Genomic DNA, 8233 nt, shown 5'->3' on the forward strand with positions numbered 1-8233 from the left:
AAGACTACAAGTCACTGCACTTAAAGGTACTAAATGGTTTCTTTCCCTTGCAATTGGTTGTTTTCTGCTGCTCTCTGAGTGCAAAACGTATACATTGTAGCAATATCTGTCCAACTTAATGATTCGCAGTTTGCTTCTGTCTCAGCAGTTTAATTAGATGGAGTATGACTTACAGGGAATGATATTTGCACATGCTTTTTTTTTACCAATCCGGTGCTCTGTCCTATGTTGTGTATAAAAAGATTTAATTTCGTTGCCGCTGTAGCCCACACACATTTAACAATGTTTTCTTTGTTTTCTCTTTGCCTTTTGTGTTTTTGTTGTCTCTCCCTCCACTGGTGTTTGCCCCCCCCCCCCAGTTACAGCAGCGGTTTAAAAGCTACATCAAAACTACTTAACTTTAATGGTTGAAGCTATATATAGCTGGTTTTACGCCCTGATGACAACCTTGTTCAGGTTGAAACACGTGTTGGCATGGCGTGATACAGTGTAACCTTTACACATGAACACAGATGTGATGAAATGTGTTTAAATTCCATATTATTGATATCCAAATTACCTTGAAGTCATAAGTTTATCACTATATATTTTTCCATGTTTACGTTTATACATGCAAATAAAACATGTTTGTATCATAATACAGGAGCATATTTGTAAATTGATTTAAGATTTTTACCTTTGAGGTTGCCAAATGACAAAATTACACTACAAACCACGAGTGTGGTGATACAAAAACCTCATATAAGGAGTTAGAGCGCAGTCTGTGAGGTCAGTACCCCCCAAGCTCATGTTCAATGGAAATGGAATGGTTCTTAAACCATGTGAATATTAAAAAAAAATAAAACATCTTTATATCATCCATACATATGGAATATGCAGTGTGAAAAGTGAAGGGCAAACAAACAAAGGTGTATCATGACAGTACAGCAGTGAAATGAAGCACAGTACAAGAAGGGGAACTAGTAAAGATTACATTCGATTCCCACGACCCCTTGGCATGATCTGATACAACGCACCAATGAAAACATCTCATAGGGGAGCCAATCACATACATACTACAGACGGTCTAAAATGGAAGTTTGAAAGTGTGGCATTTTATTTGAGGAGGATTGACAGAACATGGAAGAACAGAACTCAGAAGAAAGCATCCCTTGACACCTCATCTTCTTCTAACTATCGACCTCTCATCTTTCCAAAGGTCGACAACAGATTTCTATTCTCAGATCTCCACATATTAGATCACAATTCTCTACTCTCTCCCCTTCAATCTGGGTTTGAGACACTTCAATCGACTGAGACTGCTCCATCTGTCACTGACTCTCTTCTCTCTGTTCGTCATCCATTCTCATTCTACTTAATATCTCTCTGCGGCTTCTGACACAGGGGATCATCCTCTCCTTCTAGCCTCTCTCTCTTCATTTGGGATCTCTGACTCTGTCCTAAACTTGATACATTCCTATTTCTTTGATCGCTCTTTCTCAATTTTGTGTCATGGTAACACCTTACCCCCTGCTCCTCTGCACCGTGGTGTGCCGCAACGTTCAGCCCTTTGGCATCTTTTCTTTTCATTATACCCTGCTCTTCTTGCCGAAATCCTTAAACCCTTTGACCTCTCGTGCCACTTCTATGCTGATGATACACAGATCTTCTTGCCTTTTTCTACTGTATCTGATGCAGTACACAGCAACATCTCTGCCTGTGTTCAGGCTGTTGAATCATGGATGCACTCCTTCCTTCTTCATCTCAATCTGTCTAAAGCAGACCTTTTTGACCTTTCTTCCATTTTCCCCATTCTGTTTATCTCCTTTCCTCCTTCCACATCTTCTCATCACCTACTTCCTGGAATCTTGGGGTCACTTTTGATCCTCCATTTCTTTTTCCTACATGTCCAACACAACAAGGGCCTCACACTTTAAGCTGTTCGATATACACATAACATAACAGGTGTATTTGTAAAGTACAAGTTCATCTCTAAATGAGCATCTTGGTGCTAATACCAAGTGTTTATCTGGTGTCTGAGTGGACCTGTCGGGATTCGAACCTGTGACCATGAGGTCAAATACAGGCCCCTGCAGGGATGCATTACTCAACGGATACGTATACGTATGGTTTGCTCATTAGTATCAATACATGCCCCTAAACTTCTTATTTCTTCCCTTGTATTGTCAGGACTAAAAATACTGTTCATCTCTGCTTATAGGTCTTCCTGCTTACAATCTTGCCACTTTGTGCTTGATCTAGAACTCTTGCATTCGTACCCTTTTTTCTCCTTCCGCCTCAAACCTATATTTCCTACGCACTACACTCTATAGCTTGGCTATCGTTTGAATGCTGCGTGTTGTTCCACTTTCTGTGCATAGTATTTAAATCCACAGGTGGTCTGGCTCCCTCATTCTTAGCCTCTTTGGTTTCCCTCTATGTTTCTATGCGCTCTCTACAATCTGAATCTCTTTTTCTTCTCACAAGTCTCACAAGTCCCAACCCTCATTGTGCAACCTTCCATTTTCAATCTTTCTCTCTGCTTGCTTTCTGTCCATCCCCTTCTTCTCAATCCTCCTTGCCCTTCTCTCTCAAAGCTCATTGTGATGAATCTGATGGAGTCATCACTGATTCTCAGCGGTGACCTCCTCCCATGTAACCGTGCAGCCGCTACCTGATCCTGACCCTGGGGGTGGCTATATGAGGGAGGATTGCATGGATGGAGACAACCTCCTGGGAGATGTCATGGCTTCATCAGATGGGACATGGTATCCCCCATTTTCTCTTGAAAATAATCCTCCCAAACTCCACAGCAGAGGCCCCCATAGTCATTGCCTCCCCATCCCCTATGACCCTCCCTTCCATTTCTCCCCCATCTCCTCAACAGACGTGCTCACCACCTACAATGCCTCAAAGCCTCAAACTGCTCAGGCGACATCTGCCCTGCCAACCTCATCAAGATGTGTGCAGACCCCCTCGCCCCCACCATTGCTAAATTTATCAACGCATACTTCAATTCCTGCACAGTTCCCAATTCCATCAAAGAATCCTGGGTCACACCTCTATTGAAAAAAGCTTCCCTTGACCCCACCCTTCCTACTAACTACCACCCAATCACAATGGCACCCTACCTCCTGAAAATCCTGGACTGACTACATCGCCTACTCTCAATTCCAAACCCATTTAGAAATAAACAACCTACTTGGCACCAGACAATGTGGTTTCAGGCCAAGACACATCACTGAATCTGCCCTCCTCGACCTAAAGATTCAGCTTGATGACATCCCTCGCTATCCTCCTCCTATTGCAACAATAATATTTGATTCCCCAGATACAGGTAGACTAGTATCATTTGATGGCTGCATAATTTAGAACAGTTAATAATAAAATCTAGAAACATTGAATATATAGTGCGCCATTTCGAGGGGGTCGGATAATATACAATGTGGAATGTTAATGGGAGGATAGAACCTTTTGGGCAGGAACCATTCATAACTATATAATGGTGGGTAAGGCAGGATGTGCATTTGCAACACTGATTCGTTAAGGCATCAGCCTATTACCGAGCAGAGGTTACAGATTGCTATGTATGGTGCCAAACAGTGTGGCTGGATAATATGCAAAGGAGAATATTTATGAGAGGATGGAACTTACTGTGCAAAACAACGCCAAATTATAGAATAGTTGGTAAAGCATGATGAGCAATGGCAGCACAGGATATGTTATAACAACAGCCAATGTTATTATTATTGATCTATCTATTATTGATTATTGAGGCGTCCTGTTTTCTGTCACAGGATCAAGCATTTCCAGACCGACAACTAAACTCCCCATTGCATTTCATGTAGAGGAGTCCCGAGCAAATGTACTGCTTCAGGAGAATTCTTTTTGGCTTTGGTGTGTTAGTGGTCTCTTGTGGCGGTGCACGTCAAGTAGTCACGCATGCTACCATTGCAAGACCCGCAGGCTGCCTTGCACATAAGAAGACAGGGCAAGCAGGCCCCTTTACAGGCTGGCTACGAGAACCACACTACTCTTGGGGTACACTTGTCACCGTTCCAGCGCGTTTCGACTCTGGGTTGTCCTCAATGGCAAAGGAGGCGGGTGTTTTGAAGTACCTGAGCCAGGAAGGAGCTCAGGCTGTGGACGATTAACTTTTCAATGAATACAAGTTCAGTGTGGACCAACTGATGGAGCTGGCAGGTCCAGCTGTGCTACTGCCATTGCAAAGGCATACCCAGCCACTGCATTCACTGACAACTTGCCGACTGTCCTAGTTATCTGTGGTCCTGGAAACAATGGTGGCGATGGGCTGGTCTGTGCAAGACACTTGAACATGTTTGGATATGAGGCAGCCATTTTCTACCCCAAACGCCCAAGTAAGCCACTGTTTGAAGGTTTGACCCCCTAGTGTCAGAAAATGGACATCCCGTTCCTGTCAGAGTTTCCAGAAGAGGTAGAACTCATTGATGAGGCATATAGGCTTGTCATGGACGCCATTTTCGGATTCAGCTTTAAAGGCACTGTGAGAGAACCTTTTAACAGTATCCTGAACACTCTGAAGCACTTCACCATACCTATTGCAAGCATTGATATTCCATCTGGTTGGGATGTGGAGAACGGCAACCCAGATGCCATCCAGCCAGATTTTCTGATTTCTCTCACTGCCCCCAAAAAATCGGCAGTACACTTCAATGGTCGTTATCACTTCCTAGGCGGGCGGTTTGTGCCTATGGTAATGCAGAAGGAGTACAACCTGAGCCTCCCACCCTATCCAGGATTGGAGTGCGTCCAACAGTTACCATGACAGCCATTCAATACAGAAGAGAAAACGTTAGCACTTGAGATAAAATGTTAATAAAGGCAACTATTAATTAATGCCAATGTATTGATATTCTTTATTCTTTATTGTTGGTTCTGTATTGTTTATCGCTGGTTTTGGCTGTTCGCTTGTTCTCTCTAATCACTATTTTCTCTTCTTTTTATTTTATTTTCTCTCTCTCATACTTTTCACTTTAGGTATTTTGAAAATTCTTTTACATACTATTGTTCTTGTCTTTCTCTTAAAAATCATTTTAATGTATTTTTTATATGATGATTGAAGTTACAAGAGCATTTACTTTATACAATTTATGAAATGTGAAAAGCTTATGTTAAGCTATAACACATTAATAATAAAATTAAATAATTATTGATCTCAATATTATGCTAATGGTTAATTAAACACGGCTTTAAATTAAGAAAGGGCAACATATTGTTTATTAGGGTAATTAGATTATTTACCTAGAATGAGGGGTAGGAGTACATATCAGAAAACTTATAGTGGTGTGTGTATACAATATCTTCAGTGTTCTAATATGGGGAGGGGGAACAGGAGTGTGGACTTCTTCGGAAAGTGTTCTCTTGTGTGGAAGCAGTTACATCTTCAAACTAACATTTTCTTAAACGATGGGAGGGTTTTAAGTGTGTTCTTTGGTATTTTGTTAACAGAGCTAGTAAGGTGTGAGATCGGCAATTCAGTTGTAGAACGAAGAATGAATAAGGCAGGAGATGAACTATGTTTTGTGTCGTGGAACGTGAATGGTATTAAGAGGAACAAAATAATTAACCACCTCAATGATCTAAAGGCAGATATATGTCTATTGGAAGAGAGTCACTTGCTACAAGGGGCGGAGAACAGACTAATGCAGGGTTGGGTAGGAAGAGTATTTGTCTCCTCATATGTCTCAAGGTCATTTCAGATAGTGCAAGAGCTAAGACATAGATAAGGAAGGGAAGAGGAGAGTGGGAAGGAAATGGAACCAGACAGGCGACTACCGTACTAGGTCTGACAACATTTCTGGTAGAGCCGGCGAAAACAAAAGGTGAGGGAGAGGGGTGCAGAAAGGGAGGGGAGGAACAAAACAAGCGACTAACGTACTAGGCCTGATGACATTTCAGGTAGTGCTGGAGGAGTGCAAGGGGTCAGGGAAACAAGTAAGAGGAGGGGGGAGGAGGCAGACGAGGTTGCTATCATACTAGGTCCAGGGACAATTCTGATAGAGTAAGTGTATAGAAGAAAGTAAGTGGAGGGGAGGGGATAGGAAAACAGAGAAAGGGATAGGAGGAGTGAACAGAGAGTAACAGTGAAAAAGAGTGGAAAATCAAGTGAATACATTTGCAGAAGTCACTCGTAACACATAATGTTGGAAGCCTGAATACAAGATGAAGATGGGAACAGCATGATTCAGGGCCACAGTGAATCAATGAAGTCCATAAAAATCAAATCCAGCGTTGGACAGCATTCAGCAGTGAGGGTGAAACCAGAATGTATCGGGACTTTCTCCTGCAGAAGTAGGCTAGAGGGGGTAAGGAGAGTAGGGTAGAATAATCAAGCAAAATAGGCAACAGCTCTGTGCGAGAAGGGGGGGCACAAGGGAACATCACGGGGAGACCAGAGGGGTGGGGATTGCCTGTGGGGACAGAGGGAGTAAACACATGTTGGTGCAAACTTACCCGCTGCCTGGACAGGGGTTTGGGTCTTGGGTCCTCCTGGTCCAAACAGGTCCAAACAGGAATTGTCCTTTTCTTTGTCTGCCCTTCGCTTCAGATGCCCTTGATCTAAGAGTTAAGAGCAGGAAGGAAGAGGCAGGGCTAAGAAGGTGGGTGGTGCTTAGGCCAGGTGACCAAAAATCCACTGGCACCTGCTCCCCACTTGCAAAGGAATAGAGGCTGGAGGGCTCCTTACATAGGGAAAAAGAGCGGCAACCAGGAAGGCACCAGGTGGGCGGGGCTTGCTAAGTGGGGAAAAAGAGCGGCAACCAGGAAGGCACCAGGTGGGCGGGGCTTAGGCCAGGTGACCACCTGCTCACAATCTGCAAAGGGAAAGAGGCTGGAGGTCTCCTTAAGTAGGGAAAAAGAGTGGCAACCAACAAGGCACCAGGTGGGCGGGGCATGCTAAGTGGGAAAAAAGAGCACCAATCACAAGTCACCAGGTGGGCGGGGCTTGCTAAGTGGGGAAAAATAGTGGCAACCAGGAACCAGGAAGGCACCAGGTGGGCATGGCTTAGGCCAGGTGACCAAGATCCACTTGCACCTGCTCACCGTCTGCAAAGGAAAAGAGGCTGGAGGGCTCCTTAGATATGCTGCTAGTGTCCGGCAAAATGTGGGAAAATTACTAAAAAGGTGTGATATGGAATATACATTTATATGACCGCACGCCAGTGGAAATGCATCTAAGGCTTCGCATTAACACAAGTAAGAGTTGTTCGTGGAAGATGAATGTATTACTATTGGAGGATGATGAACTTGTTGAGTTAATTGTCAGTGAGGCAACTATTGAGGAGAATCATAGATGGGAAATAGATGCTAAATCAGTATGGGAAGCCTTCAAGTGCACCATGTGAGGCTTATTAATCAGTTTGTCGAGCAGCCGGGATATTGAGGTAGAGGCATTGGAAAAGAAGATTAAAGATCTGACGGAGTAAGTGTCACGAGACACAAAAGAAGAGAAAGTTAAAAAGCTGTGTAAAATAAAGAGTTGTTATAATACAAAAATGTCGGCAAGAGCTGAACAAATATTGTTTTGCATCAAAAGCGCATATTTTGAATGTGGTGAAAAATGCGATTGTTGGCTAGCCCACCGCTTGAGGAATCAAGAAGCTGATAGGGCTATTACGTCAATCACTAAAGCGGATGGTTCAATAACTTTTAACCCAAAAAAGATAAATACATTTTTTTAAAGAGTATTACAAACAACTATACTCAAACGAGAATATAATAACTGGTGACTTAAAGTCACCAGGACCTAGTGGTTTGCCTCCAGAATTCTGCAAACAATAAATGAGACAACGGATAAAAGTGAGGATGTGTTAGGGAGAATTCTCAACATGTACTAATTTCCCTTACCTTTTGAGACCCCCAGCAACTTTACTGGATTTCTAGGATTTGATTTTTTTTACCTGAGAAGGGTGTGAGCCTTTTTTCACACTCTTCCATGTATTTTGATGTGTGTTTTACTTTTGTGTTCTTTGGTTATTGAGTTTTAAAACCACTCCAAAGGCACCATCTTTTTCTGTGTGTCACACAGCACCTCCAGTGCAGTGGCACACAAATGTCTTTCAGACTTCCCAAGGTTTAAATACCTTCTCTGGGACTGACTACTGTCTCCCAGAGCATGTAAAGTTAAATTGAGTTTACTAGTCTCTTTAAATTTACAAGCCCATCACATACTCTATAGAGTGCTGGAGGGGGTGATTAGCTTCTCCTGATTCAA

General features: G+C 43.0%; 1 pseudogene; it reads left to right on the forward strand.

Annotated features, from left to right (window-relative positions):
* The first annotated feature begins 3827 nt into the window (after positions 1–3827).
* LOC138510877 (NAD(P)H-hydrate epimerase-like) lies at positions 3828–4809 on the forward strand (annotated as a pseudogene).
* The last annotated feature ends 3424 nt before the right edge of the window (positions 4810–8233 follow it).

This window comes from Ambystoma mexicanum, chromosome 6p (assembly GCF_040938575.1).
Source record: "Ambystoma mexicanum isolate Mex_15411 chromosome 6p, UKY_AmexF1_1, whole genome shotgun sequence".
NCBI lineage: Eukaryota > Metazoa > Chordata > Amphibia > Caudata > Ambystomatidae > Ambystoma > Ambystoma mexicanum.